The following is a 14,654-nucleotide window of genomic DNA, read 5'->3' on the forward strand; positions in this document are numbered from 1 at the left end:
ATCTGGGGTGTGGGATCGTGAAGTATAAAGTGAAGCCAGTTTGCCCAGTTGTGTGAGTCTGGCAGAGTTCAACTGCTGGGTGCAGACGTGGAGCTGGTGGGAATCTGGGTCTGTTCAGGCAAGTGTGATGGAGGGAGAGAGAGGCTAGGTGATTAAAGGATAGGCCGCGGAGTCTGAGCTGGAGAATAAATTCGAAGAAAGGAAAGCTAAGTTCAAATGCTTGCTGGCTCTGCCATTTACTAGCTGTGTGATCTTGGCCAAGATTCTTAAATCTCTGATTCAGTTTCTACAATTTAAAAATGGAGACAACAGCAGAACGAACTATGTCATCAGTAAAGATGAGGAGTAAAAGAAATAATTGTATATATAGCAGCTTACCACGATGTCTGGCACACGGTAAGTACTCAAGAAATTTTTCTTTTTCTTTAAGATATTATGAAAATTTCCCAACTATTAAGTGTTTTTTCACATATAGGATTCTTTCTGGTTGTTTAGTATTCCACAGTATTTCTGAACTCTATGTCCATCCCTTTCTGATGACAGCACAATGTAGAAACTGGGACAGCATAGCATAGTGGCAGGCTCCAGAGTCAAACAAAATGCCCGGGTTTGACTCCCGGCTTCACCACTTACTATCTGTGTGACTTTGGGTGAGTTGCTTAACTTCTATAATCTCAGTTTTCTAATCTGTGAAATGGGTATAATTCTATTTCTCCTGAGTTGTTACAGTAATTAACTGATGTAATACCCGTGAATGCCCAGTAAATCTTAGCGGCAATGATGATGATAATAATGATGACATTGGCATTTCCAAACATTTAAGACATTTCCAGGGTGTACCCATTGCATTGCTAGTTTTATAATTTCTAGAAAGTGAGGTTAACTGAAAGTGTAGAGCTTAGCAGAAAAAGGGGAGCTCTGGTTGGACAGAATATTCTTCAAGATTCTGAAAAGCACAAGTAAAATAAAACTTGTGCAGTAACAACTAATATGTCATATTTTTCTAAGTAAGACGAATGGAAGAAAAAGATCAACCATCTCAAGAGGACATGTAATTTGATTATAAAGTAATGAGACAGACTCCACAGCAGTCAGTCGTATTATTTTGAGTTACAGCTAGAATGCTTACTCTCTTCTGGAGATAGGAAGCTTTGGTGAGCCTAGTAATTGTGCCACTGGATATCAGTTGATGATAAATAAAAGTACACACATATCTATTAATATTCTCTCTGGCCTCAAGCCTTGATACTAAAAATATGACTTAGCATATGTTATACTGGCTTTCATGTGATCACTAAACTTATTATTTTCCCCAGGTATAATCCTCTATTTGATGACTCACATACTAATGAATTCCATACAATATTTGTTATTGTCAGAGAAAAATCCTGGTAGATTTTCAATTATTATCTCAGTTGATGATACAGGTCTGAATTCAAAAAAGTAATTCAAATTCTTTTGAAGCTGTGTGAGATCTGTTTGCTTCATCTTCGACTCCACGTGTGAAGCAATTAACTTTGGTTATATTCATATAATACTTTCCCGAACTAAAAGAAAAATTATTCCAACTTTTTTCAAGCAAAGCTTTTTTTTTAATATTAAAATCATAGCCTTGAGAGTATCAAAGATAATGGAAGGTAGAACCTGGCCAAGAGCAATACAACAAAAATATTGAAAATTGCTGCCTGCCAGCCAAACGCTGTTGCCAAATTAGAGGGAGGACTGTAGATCATGACCCTTTCTTACCCTTCCTTGGATCGGTCTTTTGACAGAAACATTGATGGAAAGGATTTGTGCCTGACGATAAAGGCTGTGTCTACAAGAGGCAAGAAGTTGGATTGGGTTTTTCATGTCCTGTAGACGATGGTCTATAGTAACCTAGAGTACTGAAAATGTCATCTGTAGCGATAGATTACAAAATGACGCTACAACAGCTAAGTTGAGATCAATTACATTAACTGAAATAAGTACGTTTCTAGGCGGTAGGAGTAGAAAACATAGAGAGGACTGTGATTATTGGAAGAGCAGCTACTGGCCACAGGATGGAGCCTAAAGAGGTCCAGGGTCCCAGGACCAGTATTTCTATGGGGGCATCTGGGGAACCCCTTTGGAGAGTTCAGATGCCCTCGTGACCGTGATTCCTGCATAAGTATGCTTTGTTGATCCTTGGGTCTTTGATTTTCACCTGTGAGTTATTTTTTTTTTCCTTTTTTCCTCTTTTAAAAACATCTCAGTTGTTCCATATTTATTGGATTCACCTATTTCTTGTATTGTCACATCCGGAGGCAAGCTTTACTCCCCTGGTGCGTGGTCTATGGATAGTGCCTCGTATTTGTATAAATATTCGACAGATGTTTGCACATATAACCCATGTCAGGCCATTTTGTGGGTGTTCAATAACCATACACAGTGCCTCGTGCTTTTCCATGCACAGACTTTCACATCTTATCTGAGCCTTACAAGAGCCCCGCGAAGAAAGCAGGGCGAGTGTTAAGGCCATTTTGCAAGCGAGGAACTTAGAAAAGAAATTAAGAAACGGGAACAGGTTCCCACAGTTGTTAGGAATAGAACCAGAATTTGACCCTTGTTGAGTTTCTCACTCTGAGGCATTCAAAACACATCAGCACATATTTGGAGCATAACACCCTCTCCCAAAAGCCTCCAGTGTCTTACATGCTTCTGAAATAAAATTCATACTGAGCATAGGCTTTGAGTCTCCACAGCCAGAGGTCCTTAACCGAGAACCCACGGATCCCTGTGAGGTTTATGGATGGGTGACTGAGAACTCCCCCAAACTCTATTCAAACGGTGTTTTTGCACCTTTCCAGAGATGCTTCAAGGCTACCAGAAGATTCTCAAAGTGTCCATCTCTTGGGTCAATCTTACACCTAGATCTCTTGAGGATTTCCAAACCTCTAGTCTTGTCTTCAGTAGATACAGATGATTGGTCATGTTTCAACTTCATGAGAGGTTTCTTTACACCAGAACCTTATTAAAATAAATACACAAGAAATTCCTAGTCCACAGGAATTTGGAGATCAACAAAGCCAATGCTTGGTTTCATAGAAGTACAGTGGGAGGATAAGGAATCAGAGCTACCTGGAAGAGACTCAGGTCAGTCAATATCAGTGATTCTCAAACTTTGGCTTGTGGAAGATACTCCTCAAGAGCCCATTAAAGCTTCGGGTCCTGACCTACTGACTCGAACCTCTGAGGGTGGGATCCTGTCATTTGCATTTTAAAGGATGACTTCTGGTAATCCTGATGCCGGCCAGTAGTCTACACTAGGAGGAAAAGTGCCTTTTCCATGTCCGGCATCTCTTTTCTTATGCATAAAAGAGTTTCATTTTAAAAAATCGTTATTGAAGTAAATACTGCATACAGAAAAGCGCACAGCATAAATGAACAGCTCAGTGAATTCCCACATGGGACACGCTTGCGTAATCACCGTCCGGGTTAGCGGACAGAACGTGTTCAGCTTCCCAGGAGCCTCAGTCCCTGCCCTCACCCCATCCTCCCAATGAAGATTCCTCTCCCTTCTCTCTAAAGGTGCCAATATTTTACCTGTTTGTGGACTTTATACAAATGCAATCATACAGTATTATTTTGTGTTCGGTAGCATCAGGTTACAGAAGGCACAGCAGTCACTTTAACAGAGACAATTTAATTGAATATAATGAATTGCTAACTGTGTATTGGAGAACCGAGAAGGCAAAAAGAGACACTAGAGTCCAATCAGGAAGTAGCAACCTCAGGATGCGAAAGGGGACACGCTGGAATTATTAAAATTGAGGAGACCAAGTTTGGGGGGTTCTGTGGAGCTGAAGCTCAGACCTCTGAGGGGATGTAATGATGCTTTCTCTGTGAAGAAGGAAAAACCGAAAATAAGAAATGATTGATGCTACAGGAAGGAGCAGGTCCATTTTCCTCTTCCAGCCTCGCAGTCCCTAGCGGCCCCTATTGGCAGGACGTCTCAGGGAGGCAGCTAGCAAAGCAGGAATGTGCTTCACGGAGTCCCAGCCTCAGCGCTGCAAAGCACAGACTGGAAGGCTGGGCTTGCAGCTGCAAGACAGCAGCTGAATAACTCGCAGAGTTTCTTTAGCTCGGTGTGTTTGTGAGATTCATCCATGTTATGTGGGGCAGTAGTTCATTTATTTTTATTGCTGCATAATATTCGGTTGTGTGAATATACTGCAATTTACCATTTTATTGTTGATGGGCATTTGGGTTGTTTCCTTTTACTATTATTATGAATCATAATGAAAAGGAATATTCTTAGATATGTTTCTTGGTTCACATGTGTATATTTTCTACAGTATATGCCTAGAAATGTAATTGCTGGGCCATAGGGTTGCATATATTCAGTTGTAGATAAGGCCAAACAGTTGTCCAAAGTGGCTCTACCAATGGACACTCCCACTGGCCAGTGTATGAGAGCTGCCAGTTCCTACGCATTCCAGTCAACTCTTGATGTTGTCAACCTTTTAAGTTTTAGCCAATCTGGCATGAGGACGATGGTATGTCATTATAGTCTTAATTTTCATTTCCCTGAGGACCAATAGCATTGAGCTCGTCTTACGTGTATCTATCAGCTATTTCTATATCCTCTTCTGTGAAATGTCTGTTCAAAAAGTCCCTTGTACATTTTTCTATTGGACTATCTTTTTCTTACTGATTTGTAGGAATTCTTTGTATATACCAAATGTAAATCGTCTATCAGTTATATAATGTGCTTTTTTCTCAGCTGTAGCTTACCTTTTCCACTTTTAATGAAGAACAGAAGTTACCAATTTTTTAATTATAGTAAAAAACACATAACATAAAATTTACTATCTTAAAACTATTTTAAGTGTGCGGTTCAGTAGTGTTAAGCATATGTAAACTGTTATGCAACAGATTTCTAGAATCTTTTCATCTTGTAAAACTGAAACTTTGTAGCCATTAAACAATAATTTCCCCTGACCTATGCCCCCAGCCTTTGGCAACCACGTGTCTACTGTCTGTTTTTACGGTTTTGACCACTTTAGATACTTCATATGAGTGGAACTGTAAAGTATTTGTCCTTTTGTGACTGGGTTATTTCACTTAGCATAATGTCCCAGAAGTTCTGAATTTTCATTAAGTACTCTTCAATGTCTGATTTAAGAAATTTTTTCCTAACACATGGCCATGGAAGTATTATCTTGAATTATCTTCTAGATCTGTGCTAATATAATAGTAGCCACTGGCTATATATGACTATTTAAATTGAAATTAACTAAAATTAAATTTAATTTAAAACACAGTTTCTCAGTTGCAGTAGCTACATTTCAAGTGCTTAATAACCACATGAAACTAGTGGCTACTGTATTGGACCGTGCAGAATTATAGAACATTCTACCATCTTAGAAATTTCTATTGGGTGGCACTGATCTACAGGTTTTGTTGTTTACTTCTCACATTTGGATCAGCATCCACCTGGAATTCATTTTCGCGTACACGTTTGGTGGTGGTCAAGTTTAATTCTGTCCATACGGACCTTCAACGAATACAGCACTATTTCTTTATGCCCCGGTGCTCTGCAGTTGCTAACTTGGTAATTTATAAAGTTTCCATTCATAAGTAAGCTTGTTTATAGACTCTCTTTTCTGTTCCATGAATCTGTTTCTCTACCTTTGTGCTCAAACGTATGACTGGCTTCCTTAGTTATTTTCAGTATGATTTTAAACCTGAAAAGACCAAGTCTACATTTCTTTTGCTAGACAGCATTAGAGCACAAAATAAAAGTTAATCTAAATTCTAAAAATATAAGAAAATTTACTTTTTTCTTTTTCGTACCTGGGTTTTGTGGCTTGAAATTGTTCAGACTACTTAATGCCTGACACTTTTGAAAGCGGGAGACCTGGGCTCCCTGGAGGTCTGTCTCCTAGATGCACCTAATTGTTATGTGTATTTCCCTCCCGCTAAAGGTGATTGGATAGACACACCCAAGTTTTAAAATGTGTGCTTCCATGATTTTCTAATGTGTTCCGTATATAATACCAAGTCTTTTGAATTCAGGAACTGTGCCTTCCATCTGATTTGGAAACCTCCATGACGTCTTATATGGTGGTCTTCCAGGAAGGTCGCTGTGCGTATTTCTTTTTTTAAAAAAAATTATTTATTTATTTTTTTGGCTGCGTTGGGTCTTTGTTGCTGCACGCTGGCTTTCTCTAGTTGCGGCGAGCGGGGGCTGCTCTTCGTTGCGGTGCGCGGGCTTCTCTTGTTGCGGAGCACGGGCTCTAGGTGCGTGGGCTCAGTAGTTGTGGCTCACGGACTCTAGAGCGCAGGCTCAGTAGTTGAGGTGCACAGGCTTAACTGCTCCGTGGCATGTGAGATCTTCCCGGACCAGGAATCAGACCTGTGTCCCCTGCATCGGCAGGTGGATTCTTAACCACTGCGCCACCAGGCGATGGGAGCCCCGAGCCAACTTGGGAATCCTTTCTTCTGGGTCACTGGAAAAAACTGTTATTTGAAAAGAAAAAGGGGGGTGGGCTTATGTATTCGTCTGACACACCGTTCCAGGAGGATGGAATTCAAGTAAATGTTCAAGTGAAAAATGACTGTAGTTAACGTATCACATGATCAGACTTTCTTTTTCTCCACGTGGTTCTCAGTCGTAATAAGCTCTTCCCCGCGCCTTCCTGGGACTGTGTCCCGAGTCCACATCCTCCTGGCTTCGTACCCCTGAGCAGAGCTCCTCGACATACTGGAGGAAGGGCGGGTCCTTAAGACGGGGACTGAGGAGCTGGAGCCCCTGGCTCGTCCCGGCGACTGAGGCCCCACCCAGCCCACTCCCAGTTCTGGCGATGCGGTCACTGCCCGACAGCCTCGCCCCCCGGGGACAGGTGACCTGCCTTGCTCCGGCGGTTCCCCTCTCGCGGTCCTGCCCACTGACTGGGGCTCTGTCACCTGCTGACAGTCTCTGCCTGCTGCTCACTTAGGCCCCCACTCCTGGCACCCCTCACTGGCTCCTCTGAGCCCCCAGCGGTCCCCGCCGCGGGCCTGTCCCCTCGCTCGCTCACTGCCTCTTGGAAAACCTGTGGCCTTCCCTCCCTCCCGTCACCACCTGCCCCAATTACTGCGCAACTGTGAGTCGAGTCCGCACTGTGTCTCCAAAGCTGTAGCTGGCCTGTCCCCCCAGCACCTGCCCCACCCCAGCCAAAGGGCTGAGCCCAGGGTCTGGAACGTGGCAGTCTGCCTCCACTGCAGCTGGCCCGACCATGAGCAGCGCTACCTCAAGGTAAGAAAGCTTCCGGGGATCACTCCGTGGCACGAGTGTAGGGGCATCAGTCACAGAGAACCCAGAGGATGGGGCTTCCAGGAGCGACACGAGACGACGCCTGCCAGGCAGCCTGTAACCGGAGGCTGAGGTCACGGGGCAGCGGGGAGGCAGGGCTGGCCTCTCTGAAGAGCAAGACTGGAGCTGCGTTCAGTGATGGGAAGAGCTGGGCGACGAAGCGCGCATCCAGGAAGGAGAACTAGCAAGTGCGGCAGCCTTGACCTGGGAAGGAACGTCCGAGAAACAAAACAGAGGCCAGCAAGGTCGGGGCGTCAAGAATAGGAGGCTGGGAGGGAGGATGGAAATCTAGCGGTGGGTGGAAATCCGCAGAGTCCCGCGGGCCTGCTTTAGCTCAGTGTGATTCAGCCCAGGGTCCCGGCGAGGCCTCGGGGTCGGAAGCCTGCCTGTTCACCCCGGTCCCAGCGCTGAAGCTGCAGAAGCCTGGGTAAGTGGACGGCTCAAGAACAGAAGACCGCAAACTCTCACGTTCTTCAGCAACCGCTGTGCGAGGCTGCGCGCGCCCACGGCCGCAGAGTCACACGAGCTCCAAGGCTCCAAGCGCCCGGGCCCCACGCTGGCCTTTCAAGGGCCTCGCATGTTCCCTGCAGGGCCGCGGCCGCTGCCGCCAGAGTGGAAGCCTGCCGACCGCAGCCGGGGGACACGAACCAGTCACTGGGCCGGCGAGCAACGTCTCGGCCGTGCGCAGGAGAGCAGGAGAGAGCCGTGCAGGCAGCGCGTCCGCCCGCACGGCGCGGCTCCGGCGAGCCCGGGCTGAGCGCGGGTCCGCACGGAGGCAGCGCCCCGCCCCGCGGAGGGGCCGCACGGAAGCAAGCGGGTCAAGCGTCCGCCCGCGGGGCACCTCCCGGCGCCGCCCCAGCGCAGCCGGCGCTCTGCGCGCCACGCTCGCTGGCGCCACCCTCAGGGGCCGGGGCGCAGGTCGACTGGGCTCCCCAGGCAGCAGGGCGGGGCCCCGGCCCGGCCGCCACCGCCGCGTCCCGCCCCGCCGGCCCCCTGCAGCCCCACGGCCTGCGACGGGCGAGAAGCCGGCGCTGAGTCGCCTCAGGGCCGCGCACCGATCGCTCCGGAGAACGCGCGCCGCTTTGAAAGCGGGGCGCTGGTGCTTTTTTGGCGGGGGGGGGGGCGGCGCGGGGGCACGTGTCACGGGGCGCTGCTCTGCGCCTCCCGCCTCAGCTCTGAGCAGGCCGCACCTGCCCTTTAGCACCTCCCCTCCCGGGCGGCTGCTTAATGAAGACGTGCCCTGAAGACGGGCGTTCACACTCGGCGGCAAAGCGCTGGATCTGCCCACAGGTGCGCTCTGGCCGGGCACGTTTCTGAAGCCAGCTTGCACCGCCCTCGCACTCGTCCTGGGTGCGACGCGGGTCACAGGCTGCGGCCAGCCTGTCTCGGCGAGCGTCCCCGGGGATACAGCAGGAAAGGGACGGCCGGGATGCGGCGGGCTTCGCCCTCCTTAGCTTGTGGCGTCCGTGAGCTACGTGAACACCCCGCTGTCCTCTCGCCCGGCCCGGCTTCGCCCCGGGAAGTCAGAGCTGCTGGCGGACGTACCGCAAGCAGCTCGTCCTCCCCTCCGCTTCTGGCTCGCAGAACAAATCAAGGTCACAAAACAGGCAGACAGCGTGCTCACAGTACGGAGTTCCTCCTAAACAATACTTTCCCGATTCATTTTATTACGAAAATTAACTCGTTGATCCATTTGAACTCTCATTAATAGATCTTAATGGTGCTTGTTCTAAGAATGCTAATTAATCATCGGGTTTTTAAAAAAATTAACCAGCCAATGGCTAACAAATTAAATGTGAGTAATCAAGTCTGATATTCCTAGAGAGGGATCGCCGGGGGTGGTACATTACAGACCCTGTTCTTATTTTGTTTGGTTTTAAACGAAAGGAGCCCTTGCTGGCTGCTGGCTCGCGCCTCCCTGGCCCCCCTCCAGAAGGCAGCGGGCATCTTGCGGAGGCAGCTGACCCGGCGGGGCGGCGACGTGGAGGGCGGCCGGGCTGCCGGGGCTTCGGGGCCGAGTCCGTGACCTCGGCCTCATGAGTCGTGGCTCTAACCGGCCGCGCTCATCAGTGCCGAGCTGTGTCGTCCAAGTGGTGATGCCCTGTCGCTTATCACCTCTTCGAGGGCTGCCGCGGGTAATTCAAAGCTCTAACTCTACCAAGAAGAGGGCCAATCAGCCTCGCGGGAGTTAGACAGAAACGCCACTGTTCCCACTCAATGAAAAGGAAGCAAGGAACAAGCAGACCCCAGAAAGCGGGCCCAGTCTTCATTAGAGCTCAGGGCATCAAGGAAAAAGAAACGCTAAAGGTCAAGCTTTTAGGATAAAAGTAGAGTTTCGGTAAACTTGTTGTCCGGCGCCATGAGTTCAACAGCTTCCCAATACTTAAAGGATCTTTCGAATGAGATCAGTTGTGACATTTATAAAAGTGATTTTTGGATACTGTACCAAAGAAAGGAGTCAACATGTGGCAGATCTACGTAACTCAGTGAACCAGGATTTTCCAAATGACCAGGGCATGTTAAAGCAGCACGCACGGGTAAAACATCAACTCAAAGTACAAGACAGACCAGTGGATTTCAATGTAAGTTAATAGGAAATGTTCATTTCCGATGTGGTTTCATATTTTACATAGCAGCTATGCTTTAAGAAACTATCACTTACCAACTTCTGGTGCGGTATCAAAGAAGAGTATTGACAATTTTCTGAAATGGCTATTAAAATACTCCTCCCTTTTCTAACTACCTATCCGCATGTGGCCTGATTTCCTTCATATACTTCCACCAAAATAACGTATCACAGCACATAAACAGCACTCTAGAAATGACAATCCGACTGTTTCCTATTAAGCCAGACATTTAAAAGAGTTGCAGAAATGTAAGACCACGTTACTCTTTTCACAAAATGTTTTGTTGTTCTAGAAAATAGTTATTTTCACAAAAGTATGTTATTTATGTTAACATGTAGAGTTTATTATTTTAAATCAATTAAAATATTTTTAAACTTCTGTTTTAATTTCTAACGCGGTTAAATATCAGTTGCAATAACCCACATAAACAAAAGTGGTAAAGGGGCCCTGAGACCAAAAAGTTTGAAACTTGCTGCATCTAAGGAATCTTAGCATAAGGCAGCCGGGAAAAGGGGCTCTCTGAGGAATCAGTGCCACTGTGGAAATGTTCTAGATTAAAGAAGCTAAACAGACATGACGATTAAATATAATATCAAACCCTAGACTACTGGATCCTGTACTGAAAATGTTTACAAAGAAAGTTCTCGGGTCAATTGACGAAACTGGAATATGAATGGTAGGTTAAAGTATTGTAATAATATAAACTTTACTGAAGTATATGAGTATACTGTGGTTATATATGAAAACAGCCCTATTCTTGAGTATTTAGTATTTACAGTATTAAAATACTGTACACACAGTATTTAGGGGCCAAAGGCTATGATGTAACTTACCTTCAAATGTTGTGTGAGTGTATGTGTGTGTGTTGTGTGTGTGTGTGTGTATGTGTTTCTCTCTTATAGCTCTGTCCAAATAAGAAACTAAGATTTTCTACAAGAGAGTTTGAAAGTCAATACAAAAGTCCACAAAATTCCTGTGAAGGAGGTATCACTTTTCAACTCAATTAATACTTTAACACCTAGTACGTGAACAGCAGTTGAGTAGAAATTACATAATTAGACCATTGTGCAATTTCTCAAGCAAGGCCCAAATCATTAGTAACATCTGCTACTAACCTCCTTCTCCCTTGCAGCCTCCACTACAGAACTCGGAATGCAAGCACCCCAACGGCCTCCCTTGCCGTCAGCTAAGGGGACCACTGACCCACTTGTGGCCAGTGAGACATAAGGGAATATTAGCTGGGAGCTTCTGGGAAAGTTTCTGCTTTCCTGAGAAAAAGGACAGGCAAGAGGGGAGAAGTCTCTTGCCCGCCCCACCTCCCATCTCCTCCTTCTTGTACTTAATGGGGAAGCTCGGAGCTTGACAAAACAAGCTTTAAGACATAATGCTAAAGAAAGCCAAGTAAAACTAAAGAGAAAAGCCTAGATCTTTGCCGACAGCATCAAGCAGCTGAACTAACTCCAGCAAGTGCGGTTCTTATGTAATAAAAATACATTTTTTGTTTAAGCTGCGAGTCAGGTGTCTGTTACTTAGAGCTGCATATATTACTGATGACTGCTTCTTCAAGAAAAACGGGAAAGGCAGAATGAACACAAAAGGCTGCACACCACGCATCGCTATGCAGGGGAGGCAATTCAATAACAAAATGCCCATCTGAAACCCGGACCGAATGGCATTCTTTACAATACCGAAGATGTAACAATTTTCATTAACAAAAGTTAAAATAAAGCATCCCTGCAACAGTAAGCAGTCTGTAGCGATTTAAGACCTGTAAAGGTCAGGGCATCCTCTAATCAGAAGGGTTGAAATGGAAACATCATCTCTAGGGTCCTGGCAAGAGCGTATATTATTGCCAACCTCCTAATCCAACACCATATATAAGAATGCTTTAACTGAAACACAGAAGCTAAAAATAAGACATTTAAATAATAACCTCCCTTCTCTCTCAAAGGTAAATGTGCCCGTTAACCCTGGATGCTAACAGGAAGATTTCTTTCTCTTGCATCTGTTTGACCATATTTTTTCAGGCTGTTCGTGAGGAACTCGGCATGGAAAAAAATGATTTAGGAAGTTGGCTTCTGATCAACTGCTTCACTGAATTAAAGTGCAATCGGGTCCATAACTTTTTCTTTAAGGAGGCCTGGCTTTTATTATTATTATTATTATTATTTTGGCTGTGTTGGGTCTTCGTTGCTGCGTGTGGGCTTTCTCTAGTTGCGGCGAGCGGGGGCTACTCTTCATTGTGGTGCATGGGCTTCTCATTGCAGTGGTCTCTCCTGCTGCAGAGCACGGGCTCTAGGCGCGTGGGCTTCAGTAGTTGCTGCACGTGGGCTCAGTAGTTGTGGCTTGTGGGCTCTAGAGTGCGGGCTCAGTAGTTGTGGCGTATGGGCTCAGTTGCTCCGCGGCATGTGGGATCTTCCCGGACCAGGGCTTGAACCCGTGTCCCCTGCGTTGGCAGGCGGATTCTTAACCACTGTGCCACCAGGGAAGTCCCAGGTCCGTAAGTTTTAAGTGGAAATATTAAACACATCTACGTAGGGTACGATGCAAAGATGTGGCTGGAATGGAAGGCAGTGGGTACAAAGATACACGAGACACACATGCTCTCGTGGAGTTAATCGTCCTGTTAGAGCAGGAAGAGATCATGGTGAAAAGTTAAATGAAATGTCTCAATCACAGTTCTAGACGGTAGGAGAGATGTCATAAAACTGCGCACGATTCACTGCCGAAACGACTGTTGCTGACAATAACTGCTGTAGGGTTTCAGAGAAGAAATAGATCGGTTCCAGCTGAGGAAGGCCTGGGGAGACTTGACAGAGAAGGCAGGATCCCGGCTCAGTCTTGAAAGAGACATAGAAAGCTGTGCGCGAGCAAAGGAAGCGCATTACGAGCCTCTCAGGAAGGCTGGTTTACACACACACACACACACAGATGCGAGGAATGTTCCAGGATGTCTGGGTGACTGGTGAAGGGAAGGAGGCAGTCGGGGACCCACGTGGACGATGCCAGGTTGTAGAGGAACACTAGACGCTCAAAAGCAAATGGCAGCCGAAAGGTGGAAACAATCCAAGAGTCCATCAGCAGACACGTGGAGAAACAAAACGTGGTGTACAATGGAGTATTATTTGGCTTTCAAAAGGAAGGAAATCCTGACACGTGCTGCAATATGGACAAACACTGGACACTGTGCCAGGTGAAATAAGCCAGTCACAAAGAAAAAATTCTGTATGATTCCATCTATGGGAGGTAGCTGGATCAGTCAAATTCCGAGACAGAAAGTAGAATGCTGGTTGCTGCGGGCTGGACGGGGAGTTACTGTTTAACAGGCACAGACTTTCAGTTCTGTAAATGAAAAGACTTCTGGAGCTGGATGGTGGTGATGAGTGCACAAAAAATGTGAATGTAGTTACTTATCACTGAACGGTATATTTGAAAATGGCTAAGAGGGTAAATTTTGCTATGTAAATTTTACATTTAAAAAACGTATTTAAAAGCAGAGGAAGACCAGCCGCTGGCAGCTGAAGATACGGACTTGAAGAGAGAGCGCAGGGCTGGAAGGAAGAGAGCTACTTGGCAGTGGGCCTCCGGAACTAAGGGCAGCGTCATTTCCAGGCTCCAGTCCTGTGAGACCCGTGGGCTCCACCGAGCAGCTCTGCTACCGAGTGCTGAGCTGGTCGTGTACAGAACCCTTCCCCAGTTTTCTCTGGAAATACTGAGCTCGATTCAATTTAATGAGAGACCTGTCAGATCTTTTAAGATCACTGACCTTGGAAACGGGGTAAGAGCCAGGCATCTGCACACACCCACTTCTGACCCTGCCCGCTGCCCACTGGCCTCACGCAGGTGGATAGCGCACCGCAGACAACGCAGCCCCAGGGAAAAGAAACTGCAGGTCGCGGCAGCGGGCCCTGGCAGGGGGAGATGCTGTTTAGCCTGAGGCTGGCAAAGCTGGGCTTCAGCTAACAATTCTGTCTTCCAACCCTGAACGAGGGAGCACCGGAGAACCCACCTGATACTTGGTTAGGCGCTCAGGAACGAGTTGGAGATTCGTGCAGTCTGATGCTGCCCTTAGTTCTGGAGGCCCACTGCCAAGTAGCTCTCTTCCTTCCAGCCCTGCGCTCTCCCTTCAAGTCCGGTCCCCATCTTCAGCTGCCAATGGCTGGTCTTCCTCTGCTTTTAAATACGTTTTTTGAATTAATGGCTTTTGAATGTAATGGCTTTCGACCTCTGCAGCAGTCCTGAAAAATCGGCCTAGCTCTAGGGCTTTTCCAGAATTCTTGGGCACCTCTCATCTGAATGGGATAAGCCTTCCCCTCTAAATGTATCCCGATTCCAGAAAGCCCTGGGCCCAGGCTTATTTTGCTGGCTTCTGCAGATGCCAACCCCTCATCACCGTGGCTCCCCGGCGGGAGCTAAGTGGGCAGAGCACAGCCTCCCCCACAGAGAGCCTGGTCCTCCCACGGAGCTGAAGGCGGCCCTCCCGACTGATGGCTTGCAGGATCTACCACGTTCAGAGCAGCCCCACTTTAAAAAACAAAACCCAGTGAACTGTGCACGTGAAAACGTCTCACCCGTGTCACTCACAGGAAAACCACCTGCCCTGCTTTCTCGGGCTCTCCTTCTACAACAATCGACTCGCCAACCTAAATATTTTTAATCCTCAAGCGGACGTAGACGTCGGAAGGTCAAAACTTAGGCCTGGAATAGAG

At 46.9% G+C, this 14,654-nt stretch overlaps 1 long non-coding RNA gene across 1 annotated transcript; it reads right to left on the reverse strand.

Moving 5' to 3' along the window:
* Window positions 1–12,837: 12,837 nt before the first annotated feature.
* On the reverse strand, window positions 12,838–14,009 carry LOC136793308 (uncharacterized). Its single transcript, XR_010838443.1, has 3 exons — window positions 13,955–14,009; window positions 13,712–13,853; window positions 12,838–13,287 (listed from the first exon to the last, which is right to left on the reverse strand). It is a non-coding gene; the product is annotated as an uncharacterized lncRNA (long non-coding RNA).
* Between the last annotated feature and the right edge of the window lie 645 nt (window positions 14,010–14,654).

Source organism: Kogia breviceps, chromosome 20 (genome assembly GCF_026419965.1).
Source record: "Kogia breviceps isolate mKogBre1 chromosome 20, mKogBre1 haplotype 1, whole genome shotgun sequence".
NCBI lineage: Eukaryota > Metazoa > Chordata > Mammalia > Artiodactyla > Physeteridae > Kogia > Kogia breviceps.